At 42.2% G+C, this 22,243-nt stretch overlaps 1 protein-coding gene across 3 annotated transcripts in view; it reads right to left on the reverse strand.

The window, feature by feature from the left end:
• The window catches only part of C9orf72 (C9orf72-SMCR8 complex subunit), a 29,667-nt gene extending 22,961 nt beyond the window's left edge, over positions 1-6,706 (reverse strand). Inside the window, exon 1 of one of the 3 annotated variants that reach the window (XM_038348085.1) lies at positions 6,513-6,706. The gene's annotated coding sequence lies outside the window, so the exon portion shown is untranslated. Of the gene's footprint in view, positions 1-2,628; positions 2,737-6,379; positions 6,435-6,512 lie in introns of those variants that run through there. The other 2 variants (XM_038348084.1, XM_038348086.1) reach the window with 2 other exon arrangements.
• Between the last annotated feature and the right edge of the window lie 15,537 nt (positions 6,707-22,243).

A 22,243-nucleotide genomic window follows, 5' to 3' on the forward strand; every position in this document is an offset into this window, starting at 1 on the left:
CCTGTCTCGAAAAACAAAACAAAACAAAAAAAAAAAGATGGAAGATCAGAACAACAGAAGGACGCTGGCTACGAAGGCACCGGAGCCCAATGCTACACTGAACCAAGGAGACAAGCACACACAGAGACGCTAGTTCAGAAGGCAGGAAAGCAATATGAACGGCTTCTAAGCAGTTAAACTGAGCTGAGTTTCAGTTATTCAGAACACAGAGAACAGGCAGACAGAAGCGCAAACCAGCTCACAGGCAAGCAGGAGCCAGGGTGCCACATACAGATCTTCTTTCAAACACATTGCTGTGGAAGAAGAAACTCTACATACTATGTGTATAAAATCAATCCATTCTTACAAGTACTCTAATTAAAGAAAGACATGTCATCAAAGATTTAAAGGGGAGAAAATACTTATAACAAAATGGTAAGCTCTATATAGGCAGCAGTACAGGAGGAAGCTAATGGGTGAACTGCGATAAACCTATCTCTTTACCTGTGTGATTACTTTGGGAGTGAACATTTGATCTGTAAAAAACTGATGTCCGTGTAAGTACATTTACTTGAATGTTTACCTACTGGGCTGGCAAGACCGTTCAACAGTAATGGCGCCTGTATTCAGTCCCTAAGATCCATATGGCAGACGGGCACAACGAATCCCCATTCTCTCTGTTTCTCTCTCTCTCTCTTATCTACATTTTGTCAAGAGAGTTGAGAGTCTCATGCAAAGGAGCAACATCTATATTTAGAATGCTGAGGGAGTATATTTTATCATATTATGATTAGGCATACAGAACTTGGCAAACCAGTTAAGCAATCGTTTACTCGGAAGTTTTACATGTGCACTTTTAATTTCAGAAATTCACAGAGGTACTACTTACTTTTTAATATATGTCAATTTGACAGTCTGAAGAGACCATGTACTACATAAGATGTATAACTTGTTTAAAATATTGAATATTTTGGATACAATTGGAAAAGTTCATTTCAATGAGGGAATAGAGAAATGTGTGTTGTGTTGAAACTGTAATGGTGCTATTGTCCTCATTAATAGCAGCAAACTGACAAATTAACTGAACACATGACCATAAGATGATATTGCAAATATACTTCTTTTCCATGCTTTCCTTTTGTTTGTTTAAAAAGGGGAATAATTCTAGGGCAGGCCCAAATGAGAATAATGTGCATAGAAAAAAACTTCCCTTGAAAAATGTGACGACAAGTGTAATAGATTCAGAAGAGGGCCTTCCATGGGGCACAGCCTCTGCCCAAAGGCAATTCTTTCCTCACTGACACTACAAGGTCCTCTTGTAAAAGAATGTTTTGGAACTGGGCACACATCTCAGTGGGAGAGCCCTTGCTTAGCATGTGCAAGGCCCTGGGTCCCATGGCCAGCACCAAAGGAAGAAAACATTTCACGTTTAGACACGCCCCACAGAACGTGCACTCACAGAACATGCGCTCTAGCACAATCAGGCAGAACTTCTGTAGCATTACTAGCAATGGAGCTGTCAGAGATAGGGCCTTAAGAAATGTTAAAGTCCTGTCATTACACTTTTCCGTTAGTTCAGAAATATTTTTTATCTATCTAAAGCAGCAGTTTTCAACCTGTGGGCTGCAACCCTACATATCAGATATTTACATTATGATTCATAGCGGCAGCAAGATTACAGTTATGAAGCAGTGATGAAGAAAATGTTATGGTTGGGGTCGGCACAGCACAAGGAGCTGTGATTACGAGGCACAGCGTTAGGAAGGCTGGGAGCCACTGCTCTAAAGGATCCTCTTCTGAGCCATGCACTATCTGATACTTAGTCTAAACCTTTGCCTGGAAAACCGTCTCCATCTTCTCCCCATATTTATAATGCTAATTAAATCTACACTCTTTTTTAAAAAGGTGACTAATTCTAAGCACAACAGTACAATTCCAATATTTCACCGCTAAACCAAAAAGAAAACCACTTCTTAAAGCAGGGTTGAGCCCCAGAGCACGCTCTTCAAGAATTATGGAAAAACTTTTAACCTGATTGTTAATTAAACCATTATCAGCCATTAATTTTATCTAGCCTTATTCCTAGTCTAATTATACAGAAAGGACTAAAGATCATGTTGGGTTGTTTAGCTTCAAATGCAGCCTGCCCCCAAACAGTGCTTGCTTCTTAGCCCCGGGGATGAATATCTACATTGCAGAGTATATATATGTGTGTATGTGTGTACACATGCTGTCCTTTTCTTTACATTTTTTTTACTATAAGGTGTAATTTACAAATCAGACACAAAAATATTATTAACAACTAGATATAACTATTAATAATGCAGTAGAATACTAATGAACTATATGAATGTGGCCTCTTTCTGAAATGTCTTATTAGTCTCACTCGCCTTCCCAGTGTAACAGGCGATGACGCACATTTCATGATGTGCTGTGTGCGATGATGTGAAGGGAATGGCACAGGCCTTTCGGTACTGCTGACCTTCTGATGTGTCAGGAGATGACCTTGGATCACTGAGCTATGACAACTCTGGTGGCTGGATGTCCAGAGGAGGAAATGGTTCAGAAGCTTCCATAGCTGAAAGGTCTCCTGTCCAATTCTTGTGGAAAAACGCTGTATTCGGAAGCTGGCGTCTCTTTTTAACTCACCCGTTTGTTGCTGCAGCCGTTACAGTCCTTCGGACGACTGCATGCTGACCTCCAGCCGAGCTCTGTGTTCCGTAGCTGTCCTTTAATGCCTTCACGATCCAATATACACCGTTCTCATGGCACTTCTCTGTCTACACTGCAGGGGGTTTCAGTTTCTTCTTCCCCTTCTTCTGCTGATTAGTAAACACGTTCTTCTAATTCCTCATTTGTGAAAACTTCCCAGTAGCCTTCAGCATTTCCAGACATCAAGCAGGCTAGCAAAGCCTTCAGCAACCTGACTTGCAGCTTCTCTCTTATGTTCTGTTTTTCAAGTTTATGGCCATCCCTGCATCAGTGCAAGGACCTTGTGAATGGCTTAGTGCCTCTGACTTCCAGAGAACTTTATGATTGATTTATTTTAATTGTTTATTTACTTATGATGCACATTTATTCTTATTTATATATTATTATTATTATTAATTATTATGTATACTTATTTAATTGTATGTTTTGCCTGCATGTGCTTGCCTGGTGCCTGTGGAGGTACCTGGGTTCTCTGCAAGAGCAAGTGCTCCTAACCACTGAGCCATCTCTCCAGCCCCTTCAGAACTGTGGCTGAACTCTTTGAACAAGTCTACTGCTTCAGCACAGCGTACTGTCAACAGCTAATCAGAACATGGCTTCCCTATTATGTCTTCCACCCACACACTCGGCTTTTTAAAAGATGTTAAATATTTATCGTGCACTGTGATTATCACGTTATAAAATGAATTCAACAGCAAGGCCAGTGTAACTTTTATCCCTTCCTCACGATTTCCCAGAAGCTTCAATCTCACCATGGATTTCTGTTCATATGGGCACAGCCTCTTCCCCCCATTTATGGGGAGCACTTCCACCTTAAGAGAGGCACATCGTGGCTTCTCTTAGGCAAATCCAAATTACCAGTATCATTATCTCCTATGCCATGAAGCTATTATTAAGTGAAATAAGGGTTACATACAGTGACCTTGGAACTAACATGTCTACCGAGCGACTAGGGAGCAGGTGGTCTATCTGGTGTGGATACAATGGACACAGACATACAGGACGAAGGGATCAACCATGTCCTGGTAGGACAGAGCAGAAGGTGCAAGATAGCATCAGGTTGTTCAAAATAGCATACTGCTTAGAACTCAGAAATTATTTCAAGAATGCAGTATGTTTGGACTCGAATGTAAATGAAATCATGAAAAAGGAGAAACTAACATAAAAAATGAAGTATTACAGAGAAGTAAAACTGGGGAAGCTGCAAGTATGATTTTACTAACACTTGAAGTTAGCTTTGGCAAAAATCCATATACAACTGTGGAAAAAAATTCAGTTTAAATTTTAAATTTTTTTTTTTAAAAGACCACAGAGTCTTTTGAGGGAAGCCAGGATTCAAAACTGAGTGAGAGGGTGGATTGCCACTTTATAAGCAGAATGCAGGGTTTACTAGAGCTTAACCAACACTTCCAAAAGTAATACCAGTGTATTTACGGTAATAAGCACGTTAACGGTTAGCAGACAGGCACATTTGAGCTTTTTCTTTCTTTAAACAGCTACCTTTTTGTAGGCTGCGTCTAGGAAGTTCTTGGCTTACTGCTACTGTGAAGGGAATTAACCCACCACAAGGCTCTCACATCTGCTAACAATGCTTTACTTCTCCCAGGAAAGAGAAGCCGGGCCATCAACCAGCCTCATTAGCCAAAGAGGTACTACCCAAGGCCTCTGTAAAGGCAGCGGACTACTTGGAAGACCAGCCTTTGTCATTCTCTACACATTTATTTTCAATTTCAGTTCAGACTCACGCGTTCAGGACACGATGACTGAGCCACCTCTCCGGGTTGCTCAGGCAGACTAACCTAACATTGTGGAACTATTCAATTAACACGGGGCGCTAGGGAAGGCGCAAAAGATAAAATCTTACTCATTCAATCGTTCTCCAAAGACAAATATTGGACGGTCAACATAGCCACGTAGACTATTTTACCAACTTCTTAAGTTATATTGACATTTCTTTCCCGGAACATTAACACCTTGCTGATCAGTACAACCTGTAGTGTGGTCTCTGTTCTCGTTTTGGGTGGGATGAAATAAGAACATGGTCCACTGTGAGGCAGCTTCCAACTAATTCAGAGTTCAGGGAGGCGCTAGTTAGCAGTGTCTAGTCAGCTAGTTAACAGACAACACTAGTTCCCCCTGACCCACAGATTATTTTCTGAAGTTTCAGTACCTGTAGTAAACTTTAATCCAAAATAGTAATGCCAATTTCCAGAAGAATGTAGCTTGTAGGTTTCAAATGACACATTGTGCCTTGCAATGGGATGAAATCGCGTGCTGGCTGCTCTAAGTCTGAGTCCCCTTTTTGTCCGGCATAGTCACGCTATCCATAATGTCTGCCACTAGTTACTTGTCTGCCCTCTTGGTTATCAGATCTTGGTTCCAAGGACCAAGGTGCTTGCATCCAGGTGAGTCTTGTCTTACTCAACAGGGGTAAAAGTACAGTAAGGTACTTTGAAACTCAGAGATTACATTCACAGAACTTTTATTACCGCACTGCTGCAATAATAACTGTTTTGTTATTGGTTATTTTCATCTCTTACCGGGCCCAGTTTTCTAAACATTACCATGTGTATGCTATGTAAAGAGGGAAAAACACCTACACTCACACGATGGTATAGACAGGTGCTGCTATACACTGGGGGCCTTCTGGCATGTCCTCTTAAACACAGGGGACGATCGTAATATTTCAAACATTCTGATTCCATGTTATTATTAACATCCATGTATTAAGGTCTTTTGTTTTCCGTGCCGTTTCTATAAGTTTCCCAAGTTGACTAATGATCCTATCATAAAGTATCTTCCAGTCTCTTCTGGAAGAGGCCCTTTGTACAAAGTAAAAGTATTACTGAGACAGACTGTGCATCACTACTGGTGATGGAGAGAAACAGTGTGGGTAGGAGTTTATCCACCTGCTGGGACAAAATTCTCCCGGAGCCTAATAATCCCTACATCAGAAAGAGCAATGTCTCCCGGGCTAATGCACGATTTCCCTCCTCTTCCCTTTTTCCTCTCCTGGCCAGACAGACCCTGCGTGGGCAGACTTATAATCAGTGCGCTTCTCTCTGCAACTGATTACTATCAGTCAAGTGATGCCCAAGTCACAATGGTCACTTCCTTTAATAAGTCTGTGCAACCGCGGAACTGTGAAGCAACCAGGTCATGTCCCACAGAAAAGGGAAACACCCTCTCTAGAGCTGCAGCCTACGTTACTGAGCATCGGCACTTCATGCAAACTTCTGTGAAATTCTGCCAGCGTGCTGCCGGTCCCTACTCTATCCCACCCGTGCTTTCTCCTCCCGGGCGGGGACCCTCGGTAGATCCCAATGGGTCCCAGGACCGCCAGCGTTCTGGTTGACGCAGGGCCAGGCCCCTGGGGCCCAGACATCTGGCGGTGGGGGCCGCACCCGCGATATCCCCAGCGGGTTCCCGCAAGGGCCCGGGAGAAGCTCGGGGTTAGGCAACGCGGGCGCACAGCAGAGACGAGGCCCATCCCCATCCCCTCCGAGCCGCCGCGGCCCCCGCAACTCCAGGGCTCGCTCCGCTGCAAAGCCAAGGGAGCTTTTGCTCAGGGGACAGGAAGGAATTCAGCCCGAAAAAGAAAAAAAAAAAAAAGATCCCGCTGGACTCCAGCGCCGGCCGGCAAGCCGACCGAAGCAGCAGCCCCGATCCGCCCGCGCGTCGCACTCACCCACTCGCCGCTGCTGCGCCTCCACCGCCGGCGCTGGGACCACAACCGCAGCCCGCTCCGGGCCCCGCCCCGAGCCCGCCCAGACCACGCCCCAGACACGCCCCTTTGTGCCCCCGCCCCCCAGCCCACCGACCTCCCTGATTTCGCCCGGGTCTCTGCGGGTCTTCGCGATCTTCTTCCCGTTTGTCTTTGGTCACGCTTGTGGAGTCAAGCTCTGAGCTGAGGCAACCGACACGCACCTCCCTCGCACACCCTCTCCGGGCTGTCTAGACACCACTCCCACAGAGAAGGAAAGGGCAACTGGGATGGCTGACACTACAGACGCCATCTTTCACGTGGGCGGAACTTGTCTCTGCTTGACGCGCCTCTGCTTCCTAGCGGGACACCGTAAGTTCCGGCTTCGCGCTTTGCATTTGCTCTGCCAGTGCCTTGCGACGCCAGTGACAAGTGACGCGCGGGCGGAGGTTGGTTTGCGCTTTATATCTTTTCTTCCAAACGCTGCTCAGGATAGATAGTGCCATCTGCGTTAGGGAAACCTGCTGGGCCCCTGAAAGCACACTTAGTGGTTTAAGTAGTTTTGGTTTTGGTCGGTAGGTAGTGAGTGCTCAACAAATATTTGATGAATGAGTGGATTTCTTTTCGGCCATATGACACAGTTAACTGCCAGACGCTCGTGCCACAACAAGCACAATTTGTAATTCCTCCCACACTGTCCGTAGTCACCGCCCGTTCTTCTAAACGTCATTTTTGCTAAACTACACAATGCCTTTTTTTTCTTTTTTAACTCGGGAAACCGCACTACTATTTTTGATGTGTTTTATCTTTCTGGTTTGTAAATATTTTATGGCTTTTCACTACAGATGAGTAGCGTTTAACATTTTTTCAGAAGGTTGTCATTTACAGAAAAAGACAGGCATTAAAAACAAAATACCTCTGAAGTCTACATCTTCCGTAAAAACAGACCCCCTCGCCTTGTATTGCATGTCTTTTTAAATCCAGCAACAGTCGTCTATCAAGTTCTTACACTGTTTGGTATTATGCTCTGAAGTCTACATAAAGAATTATACTTCTTCTTCTTTTTTTTTGTTTTTTTTGTTTTTTTGTTTTTTTCGAGACAGGGTTTCTCTGTGGCTTTGGAGCCTGTCCTGGAACTAGCTCTTGTAGACCAGGCTGGTCTCGAACTCACAGAGATCCGCCTGCCTCTGCCTCCCCTTATACTTCATTTATGTGTGGAGTTAAAAAATGCATCCGAATACATAGAACCATGTTTGGAAGGCTGGGGTTAAGAGTGAGATGCTATAGGTCAAAGTGAATGAACTTGGAGTTAAGACAGACAAAGTAAGACTAGCCACCTAATGAATAAGATGAGGAATATGTTTATACTATATCCCATACTGAAAAGTTACCACGTGGGTTTTAGGGACTCTCTCTCTCTCCCTCTCTCTGTCTCTCTCTCTGTCTCTGTCTCTCTCTCTCTCTCTCTCTCTCTCTCTCTCTCTCTCTCTCTCTCTCTCACACACACACACACACACACACACACACGGTGTTCATTTGTTTATCTGTAGTAACCCAAAGCTGTCAAAGTAATTCATTTGATCAGTTTTTGTGATTCCCCCTAGATGCAGAGGGCATTTGTTTGGTGTCTGTTGAAGTAAGCCCTTCTCTTTTAAACTTGTCTGTGGTGATTAAAACTAACACTGCCCTCCAGAGTAAGACCAGAACTTAGATTAAGTGCCTGGGGAAAGAATACACCTCCCCAATTTTTTCTACTTCAAAATTTTGCCTAGAGACAAAAATAAACCGTATCTACCAGATATTTGATTTTTTGTCTATTAGTCATAGAACAAGTATGTTTTATAACAAACACACACACACACACACACACACACACACACACACACACACACACACAAGCCAAGAAAGGATTAGGGATGAAACCCAGTGGGTAGAGGGCTTGCCTAGCATGTGTTACTCCCTGGGTTGGTACCTAGCATAGTCCTCTTTCTCTTTCTCTGCCTCTCTCTCTAGAGAGAAATAATGAAATACCGAGACGTAAAATTCTGTATGACTAGCAGGGTGGTGGTGGCACATGATTTTAATCCCAGCACTTCAGAGGCAGAGACAGGTGGATCTATGTGAGCTCAAAGTCAGCCTGATCTGCAGAATGAGTTTCAGTACAGCCAGGGCTACACATAGAGAGACTCTGTTTTGAAAAAAAAAAAAAAAAGAAAGAAAAAAAAAAAAAAGAAGAAAAAAAAAGAGAAAGGAAAAAAATTTGGTATGATCACAGAAGTGAAATAAGTCCTGATATGTTGTAGAGGTCCTTTATGCTGGGTGGAGATGTGTCACTGTGATTGGTTTGATACAAAGCTAAACAGCCAATAGCTAGGCAGGAGGTATAGGAAGAACTTCTGGACAGAGAGAACTCTGAAAAGAAGAAAGGCAGGATCACCAGCAGACACAGAGGGAACAAACATGCAGGAGGAGAGGTGAAAGCCACAAGTCATGTGGCAACACATAGATGAAAATAAACTGGTAATTTAAGTTATAAGAGCTAATGGGACAAGCCTAAACTATAGGCTGAGCTTTTATAATTAAGAATAAGTCTCCATGTTATTATTTGGGAGCTGATGGTACCGGAGAAAAATCTACCTACAATGATAAAACTTAAATTTTTTTCACTGTATTTTGTGACCAATGAATGGAAACCTTTATCTATGTCTGATGGAACAATTACTTAGTCATTGGTGCAGTAGCATAGTAGCTTATATATCTTTAATTGGAGTAAAACCTTAATAATCAGGAAGAAATTAAGAAGTATGCATGCTGGCCCATAATTCTTTTGTTGCCTGAAGATGTGGCGTAGTCTATCACACATCTTCACATCTACACAGAGAAGATGATGCTAAATATACAGGGATGTCAGCCTTGTTATTGGTGTGGGAGATTTTTTAACCCTTAGTCTCTCAAACTTCCCAAATAAACCACCTCAAATAGCTCTAGGCTCTTAAGTCTTGCTATGGAATTTTATCTCCAGGGCTGAAAGTGTAGTGCATTTGGTAGAGGGCTTGCCTACTCCAGACCTGGCAAGACAGCAAACCACTATAATCTGAGCAGGAGGATTAGAAGTTCAAGGTCATCCTAGGCTACCTGCCAGGTAGATGGCTATGGGGTCTTTTAAAGCAGAATAAGAGTTTGGGCTCTGCAACCACAGCAAATGAAAGTAAGGTCTCTGCTTTAGATCCACTATTAACATTTGGACAGTCCTTTACTCAGGTGGCTTAAAGGAAGGAATGAAAAACAGAATGAGAGAGAGGCCAGTCTGACCTTTTGGCAGGACTGTTTATTCATGGCAAGGATGCATTTTGTTACCCAGGTGCATGGATGGCAAAATGCCTACAGAGAAAGAATGACTGTGGTCCTTTTAATAGGGAAGGAAATGACTACCACAGGTACATTACATTCTTTCCGTAGTCTGCTCTTTCTGGTGCTGTCTTGCCTAGCTACAAAGGAAACTTGTAAGTGTAGTCTTTTAGCAGGAAACAGCCACTCAAAAATAGAATGCCCAGTATTCTCTTGCCTGGTTGTTGTTAGGGTTGTGTGCAATCAAGCAAGCTATGAATTTAGCCCAGTACATTCTAGATGTGATGGCTCTACTTTCATTTTGATAACTGCTACTCAGAGATAATAGATGTAATGATAAATGATTCGCAACTCTCTTATGCTGTGCACATACTTACAGTTCTAATAAATATGTCCCAAAGCCGAGAACCTTCTGGCTGCATCACAAATGCCAGTTGTCAGGAAGGCTTCTCTCCATCTTCTCGGCTAATGTGTTTCAGAAGTGTGATATGTATTGCTTCAGAGCCGAACTGAGGGCCTGCTGATTAGCTCCTACTTACTGAGATTACAGAAAATTAGATGTGACTGAGACTGGCAGGTGAACAATTTCAAGGCAGATACGGATGGAGTATATTGCTATATGAACCACACAGTTCATTTAATTTCTCTTAGGTAACGTAATTGTATGTGGTTGCCTTCCTTAATCATTGACGACTTAATAAATAGGCACTTTATGATACGTTGTTGTTTGTTGAAGTAACACCCAAATAAGATACCTCCGGGTGGAACCCTGGTTTGTTGAGCCAGTGTGATGTAAGGATTTAGAAAAGCCCAGAGGGTTTCCGTTTGGAGCCAACACTTTAAAGTCCTAACAACACACAGTGTTGCTGCTATGCTGCAAGGAAATGTCATTAGGATACAATAAACATTTCTTTTCGGCCCCTCCCAGGACTCGTGATTTTATCCTCAGTGAGAGGATGCCATCCTTAACCAAATATTAGATCTTTTTCCTTCACATTGGTGCTGTGCACCCAAAATAGTCACAGGAGGTGGGTTTCCTATCTCATTGCACCCATAAAACACAGGAAAGCAAAACATCATCTTAAATCTTAGACATTAATGTACAACCACAAAGAGAATATGGAATTATGCTTCTTTAGAGGAAGAGAGAATTTGTGGTTGTACATGTCTAACAATTTGATAGGGTACAGATGCAGCCAACAGTGCGTGTTGATGGTGTTGGTACCCATGCAGACAAGTTACAGCGATAACGCACCCTTTCCTACGACACACTTCCCGGCCTACCTCAGAATGCCTGCACCTCTGTCAAGTGTTTCTACCGACTTGGAACCATTAGCAACTTTGCAGTTATATTTATATTTTATTGCATCTATCGGGGCTTGGTAAGCAGGATTTTCAGTATTTAGGAGTAGTTGTTGCATGTTATTTGAAACCCAAGATCTTATGCCTATAGTTGTACCTGTAGATTCACTTGCTTTTTAGCATATCCGTATTAGAAAATGTCAGGTGTCTAATTCAAACAATTCTAACTCCTGAAAAGTGTTATCCTTGCGACAATTTTCTCCTCTTTCTCTTCCTCTTCTTCCTTCTCCCCCACACCCAAAATGAGATCACTCTGTAGCCCAGGTTGGCCTGGAACTTGTAGCAATCCTCATGTCCCAAACTTGGTTATTTGTTTTGAAAAGAGTTTCGTTTGAGAGTCAGACTCACATTGGTTTAAACCAAACAAGAAGCTTTGGGGAACCTGACATCTTTCTTGCCACCAGTTTAGCTTCTTTCTTGACGCCCTTCCCTTCTCGCCAGTTATTTGAGTCTAGCGAGAAACAGAAAAACACGACTAATATCTCAGGGCTAATTTAAAGTCCTTTAGTTGAAAAATATAGTAGGTTCTTACATTTGGTTTCTTTCTTTGTAAAAGTTGTTTTCACAAATTTGTTCCTCTCTGGTTGATACAGATACAGGGCCTGAGCCATCTTTAACTCTCCAGAGATACCTGTATGAATTTCTTACTGGACCTCAACTGATTTTGTAGCTCACTTGTGTAGGATTGTGGCTGAGCAATCTGCACCACTTTTAGCAACATTTTATCTGAGAAATTATTTCACACATTTTGTGAGATTTTTTTCCCATTATATTTTAATGTGTTGTGAAAAATTATTTTTCTAAAAATGACATTTTCTATTTTTTCTGACATCTAGCAATACTAATTTCATATGTTCATCTTGCATTTGGCTGTCTAGCTGACTATCCTTTCCAGTGATATGATTTTAAAAAACACAAAAATCAAACAAAATCAATTTGCCTCAAACCAAAGCTAATAGTCATTTCACTTTGTGTCCTCCACACTTCAGTGGCTTCCCATTTTCTTGAGTCTAGGTTCCTTGTGATGCCTTCAAAGCCTCAGCATGCCTTGTTTCTATGAGCTTTCAAGGGTTCGCTGCTAACTACCTTTCTCTTGTTCTTGCTGATTTATGCGCTGACTGCTCTGTGGGCCACATACCCAGCTTGGAATGTCCTTACCTCTCAGTTTTGCTAAGGTAAAATATTTGTTTGTTTGTTTGTTCATTTATTTATTTATTTTGGATTTTCAAGACAGGTTTTTTTTTCTTTCTGTGTAATAGCCCTGGCCATTCTGGAACTTGCATTGTAGACCAGGATGTTCTCCAACGCTTGGAGAGCCACCTGCCTATTCCTCCCAGGTGCTGGGATTAAAGGCATGCACCACCAGGTCTGGCTCGTTTAGGTAAACCTTAGCTCTTGCCAAAGGCTAGCTATCTCTTCCATGAGGTCTTCCTGTGTTTTTCCAGTTGTAATGAATGACTGATTCCCTTGTGTACAGTTAATCTCCACTAGTAGTACAAAGGCCAAACTCTGTCTTTACACTTGACATTTCTAGGGTAATATGGTTATATAATATTGACAGGTATAGTAGAAGCTACTGGAAAATGCTGGGACTGATATAGGGTGCAAAGTCGTGAACTTTGCAGTCATGCCAACTGAGCCAAATTTGAGTCAAGCATTTCATACATTGAGTCACGAATTATCTTTTAGCCTCAAATTATTCCTTTGGAAGTTGATCATTTTTGAAGACTCAGTGAGATAATCTACGAAAAGTGTTTAGCCGGATGCCTTCCCTTTGGTAAGTGAACTACCATCAACATATGCCACATGCTAGATACTCAGTTGGTGATTGGTGAGCAAATCTATTCTCAGATCCTAGTTTTCAAGATGAAGACACTGAGAGGGAAGGAGAGATGAGGAAGAAAGAGAGAGCGGTAGAGATAGGAGAGAAATAGAAAGAGAAGGAAGGTGGAGCCAGAAGAAAAGGAAGAGATAAAGCTGAAATAAGAATGGGGGGCGGTTCTTACTTAACTTCACATCTGAGGTTTGTCAGATCTGTAATATTTGTGCATGCCAGCAGCCAAATCAGTGTCCATTCTCAGCAAAGCCACATGCACATCTCCCCCTCATTGGAGTAAAAAGCTTCCTAGAAAGATGGGTCTTCTCGGAGTCACTTTCACCTCTCTCTGCATCTCGGCATAGTGATTATCTGCGCTAGGTCTGTCTCACTTTGCAGAGCATCACTAAGCTCCCCAGATGACACAGGCTCACATGACAATACAGAAAAGCTCAGTTTGAACACCATTGCTTTTGCAGGTGACAAAACAACAGTCCACTCCATACTCAAGGTTTCTAGATAGACAGTTCACACATTGTGAGCAAAATGAATGAGAAACCACGTGGTGATCTGAATAAAAGTGGCCCCTCTAGGTCCATAGGGATGGAACTGCTAGGAGTTGTGGCCTTGTTGGAGGCAGTGTGCTTCAGTCACTTCCTGCTGCCTGCTGATTTGGGTGTAGTACGCTCATCTGTTTGTCTCTCCAGTACCACGTCTGCCTGCATGCCACTGTGCTTCCCGCCATGACTTTAATGGACTAAACCGCTGCACGATAAGCCATCCCCAACTGAAGGTTTTCCTTCTAAGAGTTGCCATGGTCACGGCATTTCTTCACAGCAATGGAAACCTCCCGGAAGACCCCCTGACACATAGGTCTGTCCTGTACTTAGGGCTAAAGCATTTGTCATCAGTTTGAGATGTGCATGTGATTGTTGTTTTTATAGATGCAAGGAAATTTAATAAGTTGTTATCACACAAGGGTAGTTCTCTCTGTAAGAGTAAAGGGCTAAGCTGCAGGCAGGAAAGTCTGTTTCAATAACACAAGGGACGGGTTGTGCTGTCGTTGTCTTTCATCTCAAAATATGTAGGGAGATAGCCATATTAAATAGCTTATTTAGAAAATTATAGAATATCTACTTGGGCAAATTTAAGACAAATTTCACATGAATTTTACACATAGGGACATCATACTTGAGACTAGAACTGCATACTAGGGAGGTAGCTGGGAGGCCTGTCATTACTTCACATCATAGTATTTTATGAGCATTTATCTTCTTACTCCTAATTGATCCATGGTCTGCACCCTTGTATCTCATGCTCTGTAATATGAAGAGAACCAGTGTTCGCACACTGCTGGTCATGCCTCAGGACTCTCAGTTGCCTTTACCACATAGATCTTTAAGAAAAGAAGGCACTGTACAGAAAATGCCATAAGAATCTGATTGGAAGACATGTTCTTTGATAATTCACAGTACATTATGAGTCAATAGATGTTTACTTGTTTTATGAACCAGAGAAGAAAAAAAAGAAGAACAATCCCAAATGATGTGTTTGATGAAACATAGGCACCTTTGCATCCTCCTATCCCATCTCTGATGGAGCTGAAGAATAGATAGTTATTATTATAGTTATTATTATAGTTTTCCTTAGTTATGATAGAAGATAAAGTATAACTTTTGTTATATGTAGTTTTACTATATTAAAGTTAAACAGAAAAGGGGAGGTGATGTGGGATTTCCCTCCACTGCACACCACTACTGTCTAGTTTCTATGTCAAGCTAGGTGGCTACTGGGATTGCAGGTGTGTGTCATTGCTGCCTGGTCTGTAAGGCTGGCCAGTGTGGCTGCTTTACTTTTCTGGTCTACAGGCAAGCTTTATTAAAATACATATGAAATGCCACTACACACATGTGCAGCATTCTTCCATCCCTTTCCCCTTCGTTGAGAGAAGATCTTCTGCTATGTAGCACAGGTGGGCTTACCATCTTGGAATTACAGGTTTGTGCCACCATGCATGGCTCTTCCACATCTTCAGTTTTTATGGTCTGCTCTTGTACTCTCATATAATTAAAAAGAAAAAAGGAATCTTGGCTAGGGAGCCAAGATCTTGTGCAAGCATGCAGACCTGAGTTCAGATCCCGGCATAAACACAGAAGGCCTCCATAGCCATGTGAGTGCCTCTGACACCATCACCGTTGGTAGGAAACAGGGGGTCACTGGGTCTTGCTGGCTGCGCAGGGACAGGTTCTGTTTCAAGGGAGCTGGGTAGAGAGAGAGAGAGAGAGAGAGCTGGGCTCCGAGTCCTTTTCTGCGGGCATGCACACCACGCACGCCTTCTCTGTGTGTAAAGGACCCAAGTGAAGACGAAACAAAAGAAAAGCATGCCAAGTTGCAGGGCAGATAATTTCAAACAACTAAATAGTCATTGTTCTTCAACAACAGCAACAGAAAAACCACAAAATGTGTGCCTGGAATTCAGACTTGGTAGCGCGCTGCTTGAGCGCTGTCCAGCTCGGTGTTCTGAGTGCTTGTTAAAATTAATTATCATACAGCAGCCTCCCTCCCTGTGTCCAACTCCCAGAAAATGTGCTTGGAGTGGAAAAATGCAAATTGGGTTTTGAGGTAATTTTGTACTCGAGGGACAGATTTTTTTTTCCAAGTCACATTACTTCATGTTGGAAAAGGTTCATTATTATTTATAAAGCAGAACAAGCCCCAAAGCCAATCCATTTTCAGCTACATTGTCACTTGCTGCATTCCAAACACCACTAAATTCCCAATTGAGGAGGCTAATTCTTTCCTTACAGAGCCACCCAACTTGCTCAGGGTATTACCCACAGAAATGAGAGCACTTTATCCAGAATAACTCTTATTCTCCACCACCCACACTCCAATACCTTCATTTTGAAAAATATTTTTATCACCATTAAATTTTGTCTCTTTGAGTAATGTTGTCCTATACTGCCCAAACACTTGGAAGTGTGGACTTTGAAGGCCGTCATTATCCTATCAACTAGTCTGTGTGTCTGGCTGTGCCTCTGAAAGTGTTCATTTTCTTAGCGTATTTGGTCAGTGAGATGGTTATTTTTTTTACGTATGTGCCTGTGTGTCCATGTGTTTGTGCGAGTGTGGGTACGTGTATATACATGAGTACACGGATATCAGAAGACAACTTTCTGTTCTGTAGGTGGTAGAACCAGTTTTCTTTTGAGACAGTGTCTCTCTGGTCTGGGACTGTAGCACGAATAACAAAAGCCCAGAGACAGATTTTAAGGTTCAACCTGAAGATAAGAAATGCAAAGCAATCGGTCAAAAGCTGTCATCTCTACCTCTATTTGAAAATGGACAAGATCCTGTCTCCACAAATCCTGAAGACTCCACACCCCACACTCCACTCAGTTCCTGTCTCTTCCCTTTATATTCCTCTGTCCTCCCAGCCATATCGCTGCTGTCTCCACCTCCCTACTGCTGAGATTAAAGGTGTATGATCCCAAGTGCTGGGATCGCCTTTGTGTGAGCTCTTGTTTCTCTTTTAGACAGATTCACTCTTGTGTAGCCCAGGGTAGCCTTGAACTAATAGAGATCTGTCTGCCTCTGTCTGGGATTAAAGGTGTGCGCCACTACTCTCTGGCTTATATGTCAGGCTAGTGTCTGCTTTGCCCTGTGATCTTCAGGAAAGCTTTATTTATTAAAACACAAATAATATACCACTATATGGAACTTGCCACACAGTCTGAGTTATCAGTGAGCCCCCAAGATACACTTTTCTCTCGTTCACAGCACTGGGATTTTAAGAGCACACAGTTAAGCCTAGATTTCCTTTAACATGAGTTTGGGGTAATCAAACTAAGGTACTTTATTAACTGAGCGATTAGTGCTCCAGTTTTAACTAGTATATTTAATATAAAACACTGCCGTAATTAGTTTTGGATAACCAAACATTGTTACATAGTTAATAATTCTAAGTACAAAATTGATAGACATTCAAAACCAAACAACGATGGTCCCCTCTCCTGTACCCACTTCCCCAGTCTGACATAAGAACTGTACTTGAGGGCCATTTTTCTGAGTGACAGGTTAAAGGTTGTGGTACAGTGCTTGTCTGTATGTCTCTGAGGTTATCATACAGTGTATTAAAGGTAAGAGATTTCCTATCTCAACATGAGGACTTCTGGCAGTCAGAGCTGCATCAAGGCAGCTGTGGTGATAAAATTCTGTTGTGGGTTGCTCAAGGATGAGCTAGCTGTGCCAAAGAGGCCACTCAGGTATTCCATGTTCCTGTGCCAAGAGTGGACACGCAGTGGCTTCTCTAAATGTTGTATTTCCTCTTTTCCTTGCTGCTTGGTTCCTCTGTTTCAAAGAGCATTCACAAACAACTCTTTGTTAAGTCTAAGACAGGAACAGAAAACGGGTGGCTTCCCTTCTGACGCCCCCATCCCATGCTGAGAAAATGTCCTGACAGCTGCCAAAAGGAGAAACTTCTGAAAATGATAGATCTGAAGCTGGAAAGGAATGAAATAAATCAAGATTTTCCTTAAAATGTAGATTTGAATCCGACTCCTATTTTGGTAGGACTGCTTTCAGGAAAGAGCAAAGTCTGTTGGGGAGCCTAATTTTGCAGTTATTCACTTTTTGGTAATTGAGTGGCAACCCTAGCACATGGCCTGCAGACCACTCTCAGTACTTTATGCTGCTGGAGAAATCAGTACAATCAGAAAATGCTCTTTGCAGCAAAGCTTTTTAGGAAAAGGTTTCATTTATGCAACATCCAGGATGGGTTTTAGTTAGCTTCATCTGAACCATTTCTGGACTAGTTCAAGCACAGGCCTCTTCTGCTTCAGCACGAGAACATGGTTATTTGATTTACCTACCATTAGGTTCCTTTTAAACTTTAGAAACAAGTTGAATCACTGTTGGAAGATGGGTCTAACTTTTGAGAGGTAGAGCCTCAGGAAAGGGTTTCAGGTCATGACTGGTTTTGCTTGCAATGTATTTCTCGATTTGCCGCCTTACTAGATGCCCAAAGCCATCAGGAAGTTGACCATGGACCAGCACTTCACAAAACTGAGCCCAAACAGATTTCTTCTCTTGAGAAACTAATCATATCAGGTATTTTGTTATGGTAAGGGAAAGCTAACACATTTCCAAATAGCTCAGTTCTAGAGCCAATTACGCATGCCAGGCAGCAGCTAATCTTTCAAAAACCATCTCATATCAATAGAAACATCATTGCAACACAAAATCAATATTCCTTATGTTCGTGCTTACGGCTATTCTTTGATAATGACCAAAATTGTCATTTATATGGAGATGTATTCTATTCTGATAATGCTAGAGAACAGATAATGACTTTGGAGACTATCAAGATTAATGCTTCTCAGATCAACATTTACTCCAGTCAATGTAATATCAAAGTCACTAGTATAGTTTATGTGACGCTCACCAAATCTGGCCAGCAAAGCTATCATAGGAAGTCTTTGGCTATTGTTTTTATTTCTTAAATCTGTTTCTAGGGTTCACATTACTTTTAATTATGTGTGTGTGTTGTGTGTGCATTCAAGAATATTCACCTGAGTACAGATGATCACAGAGGCTGGAAGAGGAAGCAGCCTTCCCTGATAGTGCAGTTGCAGATGGTTGTGAGCTGCCCAGTGTAGATTCTGGGAACTGAACTTAATGTCTTCTGAAAGAGCAGCACCCCCTTTTAACTTCTAAGATATATCCCCAACACCTAAACCTCTTTTTAAGTCAGAGAATATAGCAAACCTAAAAGAAACTGCACAGTATGTTGGTGCACAGTTCGTGGATGTCACAATGTCAGCACACGTGGGCAGTCACAGCCAAGTCAGGAAAAATAACATTGCTGAGATGGCTCAGTGGGTAAAAGGTTCTTGCTGCCCAGCCTGAGTTCAATTCTCAGGACCCACATGGTAAAAAGAGAGAATTTATTCCTGCTGCTGGTCCTCTGACCTTGACTTGTGCACAGTGGTGTGTGCCTTCAACCACTTCTCACCTACCCCAAACAAAGGTTAAAAAAAATTTAAAGCCTTATTTGCTTCAGGAAGACATGCAATCTCTTTTTCTCCATCACTATCCTGACCCTTCTCATTAAACAGCCACTGTCTTGACAAACTAACAAGATTAGCTTTGTCTGCTTAGGAATTTTATACTGCATAAAATTTAAGCTGCCTTAATCAGAGCTCCCAGAAACCATTCCTTCTGTGACATCGCATCCCAGAGGTAGAGTAATTGTTTCTTTGTAGGTAACTGTAAGGTAGCTGAATGGCTTACCCTGTAAATCACTACCACGAGAGCTTATTCATAATTTGCATGAGAAGTCAGCATCAAGAGGAACATTATGACCTTGTGGCCTAACACACTTAAAAAATGGAATTATTCCGATTACAGACAGATGCGCTAACAGTTGTTTGATTATTGAAATATTTTTCTTTCCACTTGCTCGGTCTCTTATTGGAATGTGTTTTTCTTGACAAAATGTGAATATTTAATAGTTTAAAAACAAAAGTTTCTGAGTGCTTGAGCTCGGTGGTTGAGTGATTTCCACACATCCCATGGATCTCTGGGCTCTATCCACAAGACAGTGCCTTAGTTATGTATTGCTTAGTTAGCATGCTGCAGTGAAATACTATGACCAAATGCAGCTTGGTGAGGAAGGCTTTCGTTTGGCGCTTCTGCTTTGTGTTCCTTCATTGAAGGATGCCGGAACAGAAACTCAAACAGGGCTGGAACCTGAAGTTAGGAACTGATATAGAGGCGGTGGAGGCTGCTGCTTACTGGCTTGCCCCTCATGGCTTGCTCAGCCTGCTTTCTTATAGAACCCAGGACCACTAGTCCTGGAATGGTACCACACACAGTGAACTGGATCCTTTAACACCAATCACTAATTGTCTAGAAAATGTGTCAGGACACACACAGCTGTGAGCTTGTTCTACCTTGTCTGAAGGTCAAAGAGTTTGAGCTTACTTTTGTTCTTTCAAAGTTCTTGACAACAGGTGTGGCTACAAAACAAAATATCCTGAGGTAGGGTGCGGTTACTTGGTGTTTTGGACATTAAGATCTGCTCCACCCTGACCAAAGGTTAGAGAGTTCAAGCATATTTGAACTGTGCTCCTTCTTTTAAAATGAGAGGTTTGACATAGGGAGTGGCTGCCTACAGGATCCTTGGTCTAGGGTGTGTTCACTGCCCCAAACACCAGATACTCTGGAAATGATGGCTTGCTGTCTCAAGTATTGAAACATGTGATTGTTCTGGTTGTCCTTTGTGTCATGTTAAAGCAGTCTTTTGCCTTCTTCTTCCCTTTTGTATTGGGGTATAAAAGTGTATAAAAAAATAAACATGGGTGAATTCAGAATTCAGTATTTAATGAGTTGCCTCCCCAGTACCATCCTATGTCTCTTATGTTTTTTTTTTTTTTTGTCCCATATCTCTGTTCCTCCTACCTAACATTTCTAACCCTTATGCCCCTACCCTGGAATGTATAAACCTGCCGTGGGTGGATTGTGTCAGAAGTCACCCCCAAAAAGGTGGCTTTTGACAAAAATTCCCTCCAGCTGGATCTTAAGGAGGCATTTTCTTAATTGAAGTTCCCTCCTTTCGGATGACTCTAGGTTTTGTCAAGCTGACATCAAACAATCCAGCCCAGATGGAATGTGTGGGTGTGTGGGAAAAGGATTTGAAAGAAAGATCATAATATGTAGAAAGGCTCATCTCTGATTATGTCTTCCTTCCTTCTTCTCTACCCCTCCTTTCTCTTTTTCTTCCAAGACAGGGTCTCACCATGTAACCCTGGCTAGTTTTGGTAGATCAGATTGACCTCTAACTCAGAGGTGTGTCTGCCTCTGCCTTGCCAGCGCTGGGATTAGATGTGTGCAACACCACCCCTGACTGATTATGTTTTCCTAAATTTATGCTAGAACCCCAATTCCTGTAAACACTCATGAATATTATTTTTACTCCATTTCAAAGGGGACATCAGGAATGAGATGCAATGAGGAAAGAAAATGAAAGAGCACATTGAATGGCGGTGTAAGGAGTAATCTATTTTCAGAAATGCTGGTGTGTGCATGTCTGTTTATTGGGGGAGTATGTCTTAGAACTCAGGAGGCACAGTGGTGCCATTTGTTGGTAGAATTCCTCTAAAAAACACAAACAAACAAACAAACACACAAAACCCTGACCCAAAACAAAAATCTTTAGAGGGGTACTCTGATATCGATATTTCAACAGATTTGTTTTGGAAAGTTGAGTGATGCCCATCAGCTGTCACTGGGTGTAAGAATAAGTTACCTTTCCAGGTAATGAGGACATCTACAGATCAAGTTATCTGCAAGAGCGGGAAAACTGCGTGCTGTTCAGTGTTTGTTCCCCAGCCTACACACCCTTTCTTTTGACCATCTTAGGATGTTTGGGAAAGGAAGCTGGATCCTTGCTTTCTTCTCGGTTTTCTCTCAGTTTATTTTGCACAACTTAATTGTGTATGTTAGTTAATTGTCACTATTAAAAGCCCAGACCCTAACCTGGAGGGAATGAAGTGGAGGGTAGATACTTGCTAATTACCAACTGTGATCTCAGTTTACAGAGAGCAGAAAACTCACTCTGAAGCCTGAGAGTACTGATTAACACAGACAGAAAGGGTTTCCCAACACTGTAGCAGCCGAAGCCCAAAGGCCGACAGAGCTTTTTCTCTACCAGTGTGACTACGTTTGGCTACTACCTCTTTAGTATGTGCTTTAAGGAATGCAGTAAACACCGCCTATTTGAAATTGTTTTTTTTTTTTTGAATCACCAATAAGAGGATGTACTCAACGCAAGGCCATTTGTCATAGTTTGTACATATTTAAACTATTCCTTTCTTTAATTCAGTCTCAGTTTCTATACATTATTTATCTTAGAGGAAGATTTTTAGACCATGTCCACAGTACAAAACTATTATTGCTCCCCATAAATAAAAGATAAATGTGAAATAAGGAAGTCTTTAAAGCCATCTCCCACTTTTGGAAATGGCTTAGAAAAATGGATCTGGGAATTTGGAACCAGAAGACTAGACTTGTCGTCAGGTCTGCTCCTTCCAAGTTCTCTGCTTAAAAAAAAATCACTTCTCTGAGTCCCAGTGTCTTCATCCGAAGGGAAAAGGCGTGATGACAATGCCCACCGCCATGGGTAACCATGGAAACGAAGGAAACCTGTAAGAGAGAAGTGGCAAAGCCCACTGCAGAGGGGAGTTATAGCTCATCCTTGTCTTGGCATTCTCCCTTCCTTCCTTCTAGAGTATTAGACCAGCCAGCTTACAAAGGAAAACGAG

Source organism: Arvicola amphibius, chromosome 11 (genome assembly GCF_903992535.2).
Source record: "Arvicola amphibius chromosome 11, mArvAmp1.2, whole genome shotgun sequence".
NCBI lineage: Eukaryota > Metazoa > Chordata > Mammalia > Rodentia > Cricetidae > Arvicola > Arvicola amphibius.